This window comes from Onychomys torridus, chromosome 6 (assembly GCF_903995425.1).
Source record: "Onychomys torridus chromosome 6, mOncTor1.1, whole genome shotgun sequence".
NCBI lineage: Eukaryota > Metazoa > Chordata > Mammalia > Rodentia > Cricetidae > Onychomys > Onychomys torridus.
In genome coordinates, this window is record NC_050448.1 from 124340055 (window position 1) to 124356857 (window position 16803).

The window sequence follows — 16803 nt, forward strand, 5'->3', positions numbered from 1 at the left end:
TGTTTATTTTCTACTTACTTCTACTTTCTATTTCTATTTTTCAACTTATTTCTATTAATCAAACAATTAATTGAAATATAAATTGAATACAAAGGATAAAAGTCAATTCTTAGCCGGGCGGTGGTGGCGCACGCCTTTAATCTCAGCACTCGGGAGGCAGAGGCAGGTGGATCTCTATGAGTTCGAGGCCAGCCTGGGCTACCAAGTGAGTTCCAGGAAAGGCACAAAGCTACACAGAGACACCCTGTCTCGGAAAAAAAAATGACAATTCTTAAAATTAAATGAGTGATTTGATCAATTACTTACTCTATATTCATACAAAAAAGAAAGAAACACATTTTCCATTGTTTATAGCCCTCAACAGAATATATATTTTAAAAAGTAAAATTTCTTCTCTTGATGCTTAATAAAAACCTGATGAGCCTACACCTGGCTGAATCCTTTATATTCACTACTTACTTAACTTCTGCAATTGAGTTCAATCAGAATTTGGTAAATACCACTTGAAATCACTTTGCTCTGCAGAAGTTTAGAAACATGACCACCTACTAGTTTGGGTCATCCTTTCAAAGAAGCCACAGATGCTGTTTTTCAAAATAAAACTAACTGGAAGATTAACCAGTTTTGCTCACTAACACTGTGTGGGATCTATGGAAAACCAATCTGAAAATAGTCTCATAATATGAAGTGCAGGCTCACTTACCTTTGCTTAATATCAATTTTAGGCTTTTGTTTGTTCCTGTGTTTGTTGAAGATCATCTTACTATGTAGCCCAGGCTGCCCTGGAACTTGCTGCGACTCTGCAGTGCTGGGAATAAAGGTATTCACCTTCATACCATCATGCCCAGTTCTAAGATAGATTCATGCATGTTCTCTCTCTCTCTCTCTCTCTCTCTCTCTCTCTCTCTCTCTCTCTCTCTCTCTCTCTCTGTGTGTGTGTGTGTGTGTGTGTGTATGTGTGTGTGTGTGTGTGTGTGTGTGTGTGTGTGTGTGTTGTGTGTGTGTGTGAGAGGGAGGCATGTGTGGGTGTGGGTGTGGAGGAGGGTTTCCAAGAGCCTTGTGCATGCTGTGTGTTCTAACCCTGAGCCAAGTGTGCCTCTCAGCTTTCGAAGAGCAACACAAAGGGAAAGGCTCTTAAAAGATTGTCAATACTGAGCAAAAGCATAGTGAGGCCAGAAAGAACTCACCGAATCCAAAGCTATCCAGTTCCTTGTCCCTCGTACCTGGCCCTGACTCCCCAGGGTCTTTTTCTGCCCTCTCCTCCCAGCATCAAGCAAGGACAACCCAGTGTTAGCCATCCCACAGAGATCGCCTTCCTTCTCAACTCTGATGCCCCAGCCAGGGCAACTCCTCAAAGGAAAGTTCAACCTTTTTAAAACTAAATCCGCTCAGAAATCAACCACTCTCTACCAAACCCTAATTCTAATAAAAATTCTTATTAGAGGAAGAAGGAGCTCACAGTGTCTGATAAGTCTTGGAAGAGGATAATGAAAACTCCTCTATGGAATGCTTCAGGTTTCCACCATCAGTTCCAGTGACTTTATAGGGTAGCTGATAAATCTGCATCTCTTCCAGACAAAGCCATCAACTCAGGAGAGAAAGATCTCAGGCCATCTGGGTATAACTAAAATATATTACTAGTTAACAACTGGATTCCAAATGCAGAAACTAGTTTTTGGTTAATTTTTGAAAGTCTAGCTGTGCTCTGTAGATACAAAATGAATTTTGCCATTATAATCAGTGCCTTCCACCTTTAATCCCAGCACTCGGGAGGCAGAGGCAGGGAATTTCTGTGGGTTTTGTAGCCAGTCTGGTCTACAGAGCAAGTTCTAGGACAGCCAAGTATACACATAAAGAAATCCTGTCTGCAAAAATGAAAAAGCAAACAAATAAAAAAGAAAGAATGAAGAAAAAGGGAAAGAAAGAAAAAAAACAGTGGCTGGATTTCTTGGGCTACTTGGCAACACCTCTTCATGGAATTCACACTGCATGTGTCCAGCGGATTTAACAGAGGTGGAAGTGGGTGGCAGGTCAAGGACATTAGCCAGGCACCACTTAGATATCTGATGCTGGGCAGACATTTAAAGGTCCCTTTATGTAGGGCTGGTCTTCTGCTCTCATGTCCTGGTGGCTCACTGATGGTTTAGGACCTGCATCTTTTTTCAGCTACTGATGCCCAAGCCCAAGCAAACCAGTTACATTTTCTTGTTTCCTCTGTTTTAACCTTCCTCCAGGGAGGCAGGAGTGTTGGGATATAAAAGGAGAGACCAGCATGGGGCCCCTGGCTCAGCTCAGCCTGCTCTTTCTAATCCTGCAACAGGAGGTGTTCTTGCCTGGAGGTTTGCATCTAGGTCTCAGAGAGACCCGTGTGTTTCCCATCATCGCATCACATGGAAATGTATAGACTGTAAGAATAAGTTCTTCAGAATAGTGAGCTAGAGTTTTAAAGAGCATGTTTTTCAGCCTTGGCAGTCAAGTCTTCGGCAGCTGTGTTGCCCAGAGGGAACCAGACACAGAGAAAAGTCAAGCCAGGTATGTTGGGTCTGCTTGCACCTGCTTCTGCTACACCTCGCTACCTGGATCCAAGTCCTGTACACTGGGTAGAATAATGTGGAAATGGCAGGTGTTCGTGGGGTATCTGCCTGCCCATCAGCACTATGAGAGATGATGAAAGTAAAGTGACATAGGAAAATGAAACAAAAGATAAGAAACTGCATCTTTGAGACTCTGTGTAAGCATATATTCCATCCTGGTACATGTCTCATTTCAGTTTTCAGAAAAGCTTTTCTTCCAAAAGCAGCCTCACATAGCAGCCTCATCTATCAATGAAACACAAATATGTTTGCTGTCATTCAGGCAAGACACCAGCAGCCTTGCCTCATCCTCACCCTTCTACAGCACCTTCAGCATCTCCATGAGGCTTGATCTGCTCTTCTGAGATGCAAACACGTTGACCTACAAAATGCTGTACCCTCAGCCCCACTCTGTGTTCTTCACCTTGGTAAATAATTCATTCAACAAACATACTGTGTAGCTATTGAGTGCTAGACTCAATAGACTTGAGGAATACAAAGATAAATAAATACTGTCTGCCATCAAGAAAATTGGAGGGAGGAAGAAAACAAGAAACCAGCCACTAATATGACAGCATCCTTAGCTTAGGTTTTTACACCTGTGAGAGAAAGGTTGCCCCTTTACCAGGTGAGAAGAGTAAAGTCTGAAAGTAAGGGATGCATTGGCATGCATCTTTTGAGAAATGCAAAGAGAAGTAAAATAGCACCTGGTTTTAGGAATGCCAAAACAGTGGATGCAGCCTGCAATTTGGTGTAAATTGGCAAGAGTGTAAACATGTTTCAATATGGAGTAGAATTTAAAATTCAAATCACTTCAATAAAAAGGAAAAGCTCCACAGAGACCTACAGGTTAAACTATTTAAATGATCACCATCATAATACCACATCTATTATCTCTGTCCATTTTCCTAGGCTCCATGAGGTACAAGGGTAGGCATTCGGATTTCCACTCCACTGAAGTAGAAGCAACCCTCTAGGCTATTCATAGAGAATGATATGGTGTGGATGAAATTTACCTGCCTAAGAAGGGAGTGGGTGCTATCTAACAGTTATAATGAGCAATGATGTTATCCCCAGTGAGCTGTGTATGAGACCTTAGGCAAGTCAATTAACCTTTTCTGGCTACAATTTGCTCATCTGTAAAAATAAAGGCTCCAGATCTTTCATTCCCAAGGGCTTTTCAGTTGGGAGATGACATATTAGCACCTTGTCAGAACGGCTCTCAGCTGAGTGTGTGGCTTGGTCAGCCTCCAAATCAGCTTCCCATCCCAATACTTCCTGTTGTTTCAAGCGCTGTGTCAATATCAAAGCTAGAGAGAAACGTCTTGATTTCCTGGGTGTGGATTTTGGTCACATAAACAATTTAATTTGTAGATGTTCTGTTGGCAACTCCACCTCAGCCCCCCTCCTCTCTCTCTAAACTCTGGCCCTCAGAAAGCCTGACAGCAGTGGCTGGGCTGCTCAAGACCACACCTACAGGGTATTTAAGCTCTGGACATAGACCCGCCATGTTCTTTCTCCTGCTCCCTCCCCTGCCTCACTTCTCGGAAGGCTTGAGAGCCATCTGAGAGTGTTTTGCTCATTAAACCTGGACTTTTAATCTGGCTTGATCTGGCTTATTTCATTGGCAGAGAAACCCACAACAGGAGACTCAAAATACTAATCAGTAGGTGTGTATGCTTGTGCTTGTATGTGGGAGACCAGAGATCATCCTCAAGTTTCATCTTGTTTGTTGAGACAGGGTCTTTCTCTGACCTGAGACTCATCAATAGTAGCCTGGCTCCCTGCAGGCCCCAGGGCTCTCTCTGCCTATCCCAGCTTCCCCAGCACTGGAAATGAGTGCCTGCCACCCTCCCTGGCTCTGTTTCATAGGCTAAAATGAATAGACTCAAGGCCTCATGCTTGCCGGCACACACTTTACAACTGAGGTATTAATAAAATGACTATGGATTGATTTTTAGCTCTCTATTTTAATTATGATTAGGCCAGGCAGATTGGAAGGTTGGTGAATAGGCATTACTAGTTGGAAGCGATGAGCCTACATATACGTCTAATGACCCATGGATGGAAAGACACTGGAGGAAATTCTAGGTGAATGTAAAGGACAAGCTCAAACATGATAGGAATTTGGGATTGTGCTGCAGCTTTTCTGGTCAGGAGAGGTAGGAGGATTCTTTTCTCCTACGGACCACAAAATTGACAGAGCAGCAACACATCTTGGCATTGGGGACTTAAATCTCCAGGTATCTGCAGAAACTTGAATTCCTTGGAAAGCAAAACACTGACAATTTCTTGACCAGCCTTGCTGATAATTTCATTTCCCAGAAGACAGAGTAAGCATTAAGGAGACTCCTACTCGGGACCCAATTCTGACAGAAACCAGTAGGTAAAGTGGAAATGATTGGAACCTTGGGGGAAAGCAGCCATGCAGTCTCAGAGTTTGATTTAAACAGTGTTCTGCCTATGCAAACACAAATGGTTCTAATGAGCAGGAAAACGGGGAGGAAACTAAAGAAACCAGCATGCCACACGGGGACTCACTGACAGGCTCTGAATCTCAAGCAGCATGTGTAAGGGGGGACACATCAGGAAGCAGGAGTGGATGGAGGCAGCATGGACCAATAAGCACTCAGCAGGACTAAAGCACAGAATAAGCAGGCGCTCCTGAAAGGTGCTGGAAAGAAGCAAGAATGCTGTTCCTTGGCATGGAATCAGGGAGAACAGCAACAAAGAACAGGCCCAGATTCAGAAGTTGAAGACAAATTCATTCATGAGAGAAAAAAAAAAGAAGAAGAAAACAATTCTTCTGTATTTCTTCCCTTTGGTTCATTCATGTCTCAGCTCACATGTCACCTCCTTGGAGAAGACCTGGACCACCTCATGGGAAACAGTTCTCCATGACATCTTTTACCCTTTGACTTTTCAGACTCATAATTGCTGGTGCTGTTATTTTACACACTGAAATGTTTTTGTTCTGAATTGGTAAAGAGGCTTGGCTGTTTTCACAGATGCATATCTAAGACCTTGCATATACCAAGCACTACTCAATAGACATGACCTCCGTGTCCAGAGTCAAGACCACTAGACTAGCTTTCTGAAAAGAGAAATATGTGAAAGCATTGTACAGTTTACTAAGAACATAGACATTATTGACATGCTAGCAAGTACTTACGTCCTCTAATGACCGTACTAACTCCATGACTCTTGCATTATTACTGAGTTACTTCCCCATAAGCATTCAACTACAAAAGTGTACAGCTAACACGTGAGCCAAGAGAGTTGGGGACAGGGTCTCAGCACGGAACTTAGGCTATGCCTGAGGAGCTGTCCTAGCTGTCATCATGTCTAAATTATGGGGTGGAAGGTTTCATTGGTTACCTTTATCAAATCTGGATTTTCATGAAGCACAGGAAAAAGTATTCATTATGTTAGAAGAGAAAAAAGGCAGAGCCTGAGAATTTAGATCTACGACAGCAGTGGTGTTTTAGGGAGAATAGCTAAATTACATTTATAAACATAAAAGATTTTTGTGATCACTTATAAAAAATTATTAGTAGGAAAAATTATTCCACTAAAAAAGAATAATCTATGTTTTTATTTTATGTATCATTTCCTGGAAGGGTTAGTAAACAATTATCTTTGTAATAGGTGAAGACGTGTAGATTTTGGCAAGACATTTGGAGTCTTTCTAACCTTGTGGGCCAGAGAGAAAGTTCAGGTTTAGGGAGAGTTTCCTAGTGTGTTTTCATACCTAGTTGAGTAATTGCGCCCAGTATCAGTGTTAATGAACCTGAACCGGTGTCCACCTAGAAAAATGTTTCAGACCAACACCACAAGGCCTTTGTCCATCACCTTGTCTCATGTGAACATTTCTCAATGACTGAGAGAAAGCATGAGGCAGGCATGCCTGTCAAATCTGGGTTCCATGAGAAAAAGATGATGCATTAGATTATAAAATCAGGATGGAAATGTTCTCAACAACTAAAAGATGCATAAAATTTAATAATATATAATTCGCTTAGAGTAATTGTGTGGGCCTGCCTTGGGACTAAAACACCAACTGCCTAAATTTGGCTTGAAGTCTATGTGACTTAGCAACAGTCCTCCTGGGGGACAGAAAGGAGTCTCACCTGGCAGTGAGCCACTGGTGTGATGTCTGCAAACAGCAGCAAAACAGTAGTTGAGACTGTGTGATGAATTTAGCACATTCACGGAGTAATGGAGGGTGGGCTTAGTGCAGCTCCCTTTCCTGTTGTTGAGACTGCCATGCTCATTCTGGGAGCTGCATTGCAAGGAAGGTACCAATGGAAGATTGAAAAACTCCAGGGTCCAGCAGACAGAATGACAGAGGGACTTAACTGTCCCCTGTGAAAAAAGACTGGAAGAGTTGGGAATTTTTATCTTGAAAAACAACTACACTTGATCATTTTGATGTAAATACTGAAATAATTTTAACCACTATTGAGGATTCACTGTATTCTGGATGCTGGGTTGACCATTTTGCATTAATTAATGCTAACAACAAACATGGGAAGTAAGTTCAGAATTATTTTTATAATCAAGGATATGAAACAGGAACCAAGAGATTTCAGGTGATGAATGCTAACAGACATAAAATTTAAATTTGAACCCAGTGCCTACTCAGTCCATAAATCAGATTTTCCCCACCATACGCAAACTAAATAGTCATTATATAACATAGGCCCTAGGTAGTAAGGTATATATGTGGTGGGCATTGTGTTCCCTGAAATATTGTGTATTCCCCAAAATAAACATATCTGGGGTCAGACAACAGATAGCCACTAGAACAAAGCCAAAAATGGTGGCTAGAAAATGGGAAGAGTAAGCCATAACAGAAGTTGGGTAGTGGTGGTACACACCTTTAATCCCAGCAGTTGGGAGGCAGAGCTAGCCGGATCTCTGAGTTCAAGGCCACTTTAGAAACAGCTAAGCATGGTGACCCACGCCTTGACTCCTATGTACCACTTTTGCTTCTATGCATGCTCCTATACATTGCCACCCCACCTCCTTAGTTTTAAAATGGGCAAACCTCTAAGCATATTTATTTATGTATTGTTAGGGATACTGAACCTAGAGTCTCACAAATGATAGGCAAACACTCAACCACCAAGCCCCACTTTAAAAAACAAACTAGTATTTCTATTATCTAAGTCAAAAGCTCTATAAAGGTACCTTCTTTTTAAAACACTTTCCTAGATTATATTATACTTAAAATACTAGGCACAAAACAAATACTATCTTTAGTTTTCAAATCTAAGGATGGTCAACAAGACTGCCTTTGATTTTAGACAGAATGAAGTTGAGTTTATCTCTTATTGTATTGTTAGTCTTCTCTACAACACTGCTCTTCTACCTTGAGTAGATACTAAAAACTATTCCTCATCTTATTAGACCATGTATCACAGCTTTTGCGTGCCTGTGATTCTAGCATGTAAGGCAGAGGCAGGAGGTCAGAGTTCAAGGTCAACTTAGACAAATCAAGTTCCAGGCCAGCTATCTCAACATCAGCCAATCAATTATCCCAAAGTTTGATGCACAACTGTAGTTGGGAACCACAGACAACAGACTGCAGCTGGGTAAACAGTGCAGAGCTTATTTTTGCTGCCAAGCAGCTCATGATGCAGGGAGTTTGCTAGAAAATTATGAATGCTTTTATCAGAATGAAGTGCTAAGGCTTACTAGAATACTCCAGGCATAAAAAATAAAGCCTAAACTAAGGCAGTCATCTCTGAAGGGGAAGAGAAAGAAGGTCTTGGGAAGATACTATGTAGGGAGGGTGGACATGGCCAGAGGATTGACTAGTGAATCCTCGACAGATAATGTTTTCCTTTGCACACGCAACAGACTGTAGTCTAAACAGTAGGTATTTATCCTCTCCTAGGTTTTAAGGTTAGAAGTCCTAAGTGAAAATGCTAGCCTTCCTGATTCTCCAGAGGCTCTCTCTTGGCTTTTAGGTAGCCTTTTCCTTGTATGTTCCATAGTCCTCCTCTTTGTGAGTCTGTGTCTTCAATTCTTATCTGTCGACATATCTATCTATCTGTCTGTCTGTCTGTCTATTTATTTTTATGACACAGGATTGAACTAAAGCCATGATAGGCAAACACTCTCATTTTCTCTTCTTTTTAAAAGTGTGATATATATATATATGTTTAAGTACATGAATGTTTTGTGTGCATGTATATATGTGTACTCTGTGAGTGCAGTGTCTATGGAGGCCATACAGGGTATAGGATCCCCTAGAACAGGTGGTTGTGAGCCGCTATATGGGTGCTGGGAACTGAACCCTAGGTCCTTCTGCAAGAGTAGGGAATGCTGTGAGTCACTGAATCATCTCACCAGGTCCACCTCTTCTTTCAAAAAATGACTTATTTTGTGGTGTGTGTGTGTGTGTGTGTGTGTGTGTCTGTGTCTCTGTGTGTATGCGGGCATGCGTGCGTGTGTGCAGGTGCCTTGGATATGTGATTTGAACCTTTCTTTCTTACTCTGATCTGCCTCTGGAAAAATTAAAGGGAAGTGCTACATTTAGGTCAAATCTGGGCTTTCAAAGTACTTACCCAGTGTGATGGCTAGCCTCAACTGTCAACATGATGAGATCTAGAATTTCCTGGAAGATAGGCCGCTGGACATGCCTGTTAATCTTGACTGAAATAACTCAAGTGTGGAGACTTGCCTACCATCCCCTGCAATGACTGGACTCTCAGACTATAACCTTGGAGAAAGGGAGCCGAGCAGCAGTGGGTGTTCATCTTTCTCTGCTGCCTTAATGTGGATGCCATGTGAGCCACCAGCCTCTTGCCTGTGTCACCATATTTCCCTGCCAACTGCCATGCCCTCCCTGTGTCCCTCTATGACTGTAAGCCAAATAGACTCTGAGCATTTTATCACAAAAACAGGGAAATTACCCCTAGACACCCATAAACACCCCCATCCTTCCTACTGTGGTGGGAAGGAATCACAGCCTTACTTTCCTCCTGACTTCTAAGACTTCAGCACTAGGAAGCTCATCTCACGGTTGGCTTTTGTGCATGTGAATGCAGTTATCAGGACCATTGCACGTTACAAAGACTCCGCTGAAATCAGCAAGGCAATTAACAGGTTTGTAGATCTTTGGAAACTTGATAACTGGGATTAAGACTTAGAATCTGCCTGTTTTGAGATCTGTCCATTAATAGTCTCGCATTTCATGAGTCTGTCCCGTATTTGCAGATCTAAACTTTATGAAGACTAGCTATGAATGGCTCAGCCGGTACAATACAGCTCCATGGGTTGTTCTCCTCCCCCTTCTCCCTCTCCCCGCCTCCTTCTCCTTCTTTTCTCCCTTCTTCTTTTCTCTTCGTTTTTGAGACAGCGCTATCCTGGAACCCACTATGTATCCAAGGATGACTAGTTTATGATCCTCCTACGCCCACCACCAGAGTGCTGGGGGTACAGGTCTATGGTACCATACCTAGTCCATGAGGTGCTGGGGATCAAACCTGGAGCTTTGTGCTTCTTAGACAAGCACTCTGCCTTGTAGCCACATCCTCAGCCCCACTATTGTTAATGTAATGTATTAGCTTCTTGGTAAGCTAAATAGAAAAGTTATATTTAGTGTTTTTTTTTAATTGTTGATATAGAGTTTTGCTCTGGTAGCACCCATTAGACTAGAACTATCATGATTCAGTCTCCTGAACACTGGAGTCTCAGGCCTATGTGCAACTATACCCCACCCAGAGAGGACTTCCTTTTGATTCAAAGAGATACAATTTAGGGACAGATTTGAACTATATATTTCCCCTCTCAGCTTGGGACTATAACTTAAGGCCGTGACCACTCGGGACAGACAGTGTGGACCACTGAGCTTTGTTCTCTGGGCTTCAAGGTCTTGTATTAAGACTCAAGATGTTGTTTGTGCCTTGTATGAGGTTGGAGTTTCATGTTCATGGGCATTGCTGCTCTCTTCACCACAGCAAGCCATATTTACCTCACTCCATGTCTTCAAGGTTAAAGGTGTTTCAGTACTCAGAAACCTTTTGGGAGAAAACTTAGTTCCTAAATCAATACAGTGAGATGTAGTGGATATCTGTTCTACCTATGACCTTGAAATACCAGCCTCTGGGGCGTGGCCTCCAGGCTACCCTTAAGACCAGAGAGGCACATAGGGCGCTCTCCTTTCTCCCTCGTGGGCTTGGATGGTAAAGACGGATTCAGGAGGCAGAACAGTGTGGAACAGGACCTCAGCCTTCCAGGACCCTGTGACAATTCTCCTATTTTGTTTAGTGAGTTTTCTTCCCTAATAAATTCCTTTTACCCCTTAAGCAGACTCCCATGGATTTCTCGTTATAGTGAGAAGATCTGATGAAACCCAACGTTCATGAAAGATGAAAACTTAAAGTCAGTAAAAGAAAATGGGAATTTTTCTAACTCAGTGTAAGGTGTGTACAAAACACTTCTCATTTAATAGTGAAATATCTGAAGTCTTCCCTTTAAAAGTCAGGACAAGACAGATAGGGTGTTCACTGTTTCAACACAATACTGGACTAGTGGTCAGCATAGAGGACCACAGGGAGGGGCATATGTAGAGACTGAGAAAAACTAATTGAACAGAAAGGAGATCAACTTTTTTAAATGAGGAATACCAGAGAAAATAGAGAGAAGTTATGAAAATTAATGAAAGCAGGTTTAGTAGATACAAATTATTAGAGAGTTACATTTGAATGCTAAGAAGAAAACATTAGAAACTATCATCTTAAAAAGTAAAGAAGCTGCAAGATATAACTGAAAAAAAAACAGTTGTAGGAAGTCGAAGTCAGCTTAATAGGTATACATAAAAAATAAAACCTTTCTGAAAAACATTATAATGCTTGGGCATGGTGGCAGATGGTGATGATTTCAGCATCATGGTTGCTGGAATCAGGATGATCATGAGTTTCTATGTGGTTCTATAGTAAGCCCTTAACTCAAGAAAGAAGCAAGGAAGGGAAAAGAGGAAGGCAGGAAAGAAGGGGAAGGTGAAAAGAGAGGGGAAAGCATGGAGGATGGAGTTATGGAAAGCCTCATACTTGGAAAAGAGAGCATATAGACAGATTGAAGCAATCCAGACCCTATAAGGACTATTTATTTTCTTCATCTGAAACTGTAGATTCTACCATTCCAGTCAAATGGATTTTTCAATTTGACCACCGTTTGTGTGTGTGTGTGTGTGTGTGTGTGTGTGTGTGTGTGTGTGTGCAGGTCACAGGACAACTTCTGAGAGTTTGTTTTCTCCTTCTATTATGTGAGTCCCAGGAATGGATTTGGGCTGCTAGGCTTAGGAGCAAGCCCCCTTTTCTACTGAGCCTTCTTGCCTTTCTCGAACTGTTTCTGGGTCTACAAAAGAAGACGAGGAAAAACTCTTTCTAAAATATGTTTATAAGAGAAAAAGACACAGTAGCCAACTGCCCCTGAGAAGAAGGAGACAAGCTACTCACCAGAGAGCTCAAAAAGTTATGATAAAGCTACAATAACTTATCAGTGTCACATTGCCAGAGGAACAGACAAACTGACCAAGAGAACCAAATGTTAGCTGGAAAATGTGTGGACATTTGATTAACACAAGGATAGCTTTGACAAATCACTGGGGGAAAAAGAACAAACTATTCCAAACACAAAGTCTATAATTTCCTATTTTTCAAAATGTCTTTCTACATGATAGTTGACTTCAAATGGATTAGATTCTCAGAAACAAAAAGCATAATGCTAAAACACTTAGAAGACTTAGTTATAGTTTCTGAACTCAGAAGTGCCAGGCAGAAGTAGAAAAGGGACGCATGCAGAGTAAAAGTAAAAGAATTAAGGACTCGGAGCCAAGCAGCCCTGAAGGGACAACATAAATAAATAAACCTCAAGAAACTAAAAATACACATTTGCCACTTGACTAAAAAAAACTAACAGATTAGTGCATAAGTCACCTACAAATCAACCAGTCAAGGGCCATTCAAGTTTAAAAGAGGAACCAGAAACCTTGTTGCCAATAAAGACAAAAAGAGACCACTGCGTCAGTAATTAAGGGATAGAAAATTAAAGTCATGAAAAATGTTCATTATCTAATCAGCAAATTCATAAAAAAAATCTTAAGCCACCTGACAGTATTATGTGCCCACTGGGGTCCCAAACACTGAAACGGTGACCTTTGTGCTCCTGGTAGGTCCCGGACCTTAGCACCTATGTGACAGCCGTGAGGCCTGGGTGAAGTTGGAATCCTTGTACCCAGAGAGCTGGAAGTTTTCATTCTCAGCAGCTGCTGCAGAGCAGCTGCCCTCAGCTTCACAGTAGCAGCCTTTCAGACAAGGTGGCCTTGCTGTGGGGACTCTACTATGTCTTTCCTTTAGCACTGTCCCTTTTGGGATATTTCATATTACTGGGATATCTATTAGCATATCCCAGTGTAACAAGCAAAAAAATGTTGTGGCTATCACCAAATAAGTCTCTGGAGGGGAAAAAATTCATTCCGGGACTAGAACCATGGCCCAAGAAGACGTTTGCATATATCCACTTAGATATATGTGATTTTGATTGTTTGTGAAATGACTATGTATTATAGTCAAAATCAAAAGTGAAATACTGGGAAGAGTGCCAGTGCTCGGAATGTAATGGAGTAGTCTATGACAGTATACATGGCTATGAGACATAAAGGGTTGAAAATTCATTTTTGCGTGAAGTCATTATAGACAAATAGGTGTTTGTTTATGTTACAAAATGAACAGTTAAATGTGCTGAGGTATACACACATGGAATCAAGATATTGGGGGACAGCAAATGATAATATTGCTTTGAATAAGCAAGAAATAAAATAGAGGGAGGGGTTCCAGGTCATGTTCAGCTATGATTGAAGGAGAGGATTAAGGAACTGTTATTGAAAGACACAGAGAGGAAGTCAGAGATCACGGTCATTCCTTGTTTTGTTTTTTTACCCTGACACTGGCTGGCAAACCGTGTGTGATTGTGTCATGTGAGTGTGTTGGTGCAGGTGCAGGTGCATGTGTCCTGGTCATTGAACACATCTTGGCAGTTTGTCCCCTTGCTCCACCATAGGTTCTGTGGACAGAAATCATGTCACCAGCCTAGAAAGGGGAGTTCTTTGACCTGCTGAGTCATCTTGCCAGCCCCGCCGCCCCCTGCCACCATTTTTTAACTACTTAGTATTTTATGTTCCAAGTACACAAGTATGTTAGCTATATAATCTATATGATGCAGTTCAATGCAGTTGTTAACAGACTAGAAATGCATTTGTGTAGATTTAATAGGTTGTTTATATATTTGAGCAACTGCAAAGTGATTATAAATTCTTTCAGAAGCTAATTTAGGGCAGAGCATGGGGAAGTTACAACAGCCAATTGTTCAGCCAGCCTGACCGCAAAAGCAATGGCTAACATCTGGGCAGTGGTGCACAGTCTTTTAATCCTAGCATGTGGGAGGCAGAGGCAGACAGATCTCTGAGTTTGAGGCCAGTCTGATCTAAAAAAAAAACCAAAAAAGCAATGCCTTTAACAGCTCTCCTGGCTGACCACATTTAAAACAGGAGTTTCAAAACAAAATGGCATAATCTAATAGCAGTCTTCAGTGCACAGAGAAAAAAAAATGTTTTAAAGAGCCCATCAATTACTGGTTTGCTAATTGGGAAGACTATTTTTTCCTGTGAAATGAACCAAAGAGTTGTGTGAAACCAGAATCCCCAGAGAGCTATAATGGAAAAGATGAGGTAAACTAAGTTTTAATGGAAATCGAGAGAAGTGTCCTTATCATTGCTGGTTTCAAACTCTCAGACATAATCAGCCTGTTGGCTGCTTATTGATGCTCTAGTATATTGTTTAACTTGTCATTCTCTTGCCTCAGCTTCCAAAGTGTTAGGATTACAGATGGCTGCCACCATGTCCAACTAGAACTTTCCAACCACAAAAATATTTTCACACTTGTGTGATGTACTGCAAGACAGTGAGTTCCTAATGGTATTCCCGCTGCACCAAGAGCCTCTCAACTTCCCTAGCTGTTTTTGATACTAAGCATTCTTTAATCCGCTATGGTGAGCAGGTTTTCACACAGGGGCTTCTAGGGCTAAGGGTGTACTTGCTTTGTGTACAGGATGCCCCAGGCTTGATCCTCAGCTCCACACAAGTGAAAGTAAAATTGCAAAGATTTTCATGGTCTTTGACTCTTACTCCTTGTACAGGCTGGGCATAGAACCCAGGCCTTTACACAGGATCACTCAGGTATTCTGGGCAAACCCCCAACCTGACAATGGTTTCCACATGGGAAAACTGCACAGTGGGTTGTAGGTGGAATTGGTTACTGTTGAATGCTGCTCTGCTGTTCTAGTGGGCTGAAGTGTTTCATCTTCTGGTACAACCTCTCCTTCTGGTGAGCATTTGTTGTTATCATTAAAAAGTGAAGTACCACATTCTCATGGCCTAAGTACCAATGTGAAATGACAGACTATGCCTGAATTCAGGGCACACATTTGTATCAGAATTAAATGGACTTTAAAAGAATAGTTTTTTATCCCTTTAGGTACTTTAAAAATATATTATACTTAATTAATATTCACTTGTGTTTTAGTTCCTCTTGGAGGTAGGTGGGATATACATATAATTTTATAAATATATAAATATATTTTTTCATTATTCTAGTTGTAAGTTTTGCATAGAGAAATATTTCTCAATTATATGTCTATAATTAATTAATATCAAACATGTTCTTTTGAATAGTTTATTATTCAAGTAATGTTTTTCTCTGTTAGAAAAATAATTACATTTATTACAGGAAATTCAGAAAATGAAGAATGGAAACTATTTATTGAGTTATATTCCCAAGGCCGTGGACGCTCTGAGGCTTTCCCCCAGACCCACATGACATCGCTCCTCTTTTTTGTTTTACCCGGCATGCCACATATCTAGTGTACATTCTCTGCCTGCCTTTCACAGGTCCCAGTGTTTGACTATTTCAAAGTGATATTTTTCTTCAATGAAAATGTTCTTGGTTTCATAGTTAATGCCCCAGACGCTCAGAACAGACATCACAGTATGTAGTACCAAGTTTCTGAGAACCATTTCTGGTGACCTTTCTTATTCAGTAAGATTCCTCTGTTCATTATTTAGATTGTAAGGAGGTTATGATCAAGACTATAACCAAATGATTTGCTGTGCTGTAAAAATGGGAAGACAATGAAGCCACACATTTAAATAAAATCCTGTAGTACCTATCCGGCCCCATGGAAGTTGTGATATATAGTTTAGAAAATAAACATTTTAAAATTCACAGAAGCTTCAAAGCCCTGGTCAGACATAAATTTCAATCAGTTTTTCTGTAACAGTAAAAATCCAAAGGCCTCTCATTCACCAACTCTCAGGTTGTGTTACAGGTACACAGTCTCTGCACACAGAACACAAAACACATCTATTCAGCCTCAGTGTATATTTTAAAATAAATTACCCCAGGAAACAAAATGTTGACTACATTGTATTCAATTATGATCCAACAAAGGCAGCAAAACCTTCTCTTCCCTTCAGAGAGCTGGCATCATATTAGGTGAGAACTTTGAAATACTCAAGAGACTTGAAAGCCACAGAATTATCACATGGTTCCCCAGAGTTAGAGGGCAGCACTCCACCTTCATCACAACAGTGCAACTTTGCTGCCTTGCTTTTGCTTGGGAGTTTCAAATGTAGGAAGTTTTTTACTTACCATTCTGGGAAAGATGAAATTTATCATCGTATCGTAAATACCCTGGAAAGCAAAGAAAATATTATTATTTATGATACCTTCATCTGCAGAGGTCCTGACTGTCAAGTGACTGCATCAGCAGCAAATCAAAAGGAAACAGCTCTCAGGACCAAGAGTTCTTGAACACAGATGACTCATGGACAGGGCTGCCTCGGGATTGAGTGCTTATGATGATAAGCACTTTCAGATGCATAATGCAGCATTTTATTTTCTCAAAATAAATGATATAGGGTTAAGAGAATATAGTTGATATGTATTTTTTTTTTACTCTGCCATTTTGCTCAGTTGCATGAATACAGAGGTGACTGAGATACTTAAAATTCTTTAAGGGAAAACTTGGGGTATATTCCAGTTTTCTGCAATGAACATAATGACCATTCTTTCTGTTCAACCATAAATGAAATTTCTAACTAAAAACTCAAATGTAGAACCTGAGAAATGAAAAGTGAAGTCCCATGTTCTTTTCAATTGC

General features: G+C 41.0%; 1 protein-coding gene across 1 annotated transcript in view; it reads right to left on the reverse strand.

Moving 5' to 3' along the window:
* The window catches only part of Adgrl2 (adhesion G protein-coupled receptor L2), a 208003-nt gene extending 191662 nt beyond the window's left edge, over positions 1 to 16341 (reverse strand). Inside the window, exon 1 of the mRNA XM_036189375.1 lies at positions 16293 to 16341. The gene's annotated coding sequence lies outside the window, so the exon portion shown is untranslated. The remainder of the gene's footprint in view (positions 1 to 16292) is intronic.
* Positions 16342 to 16803: the final 462 nt, after the last annotated feature.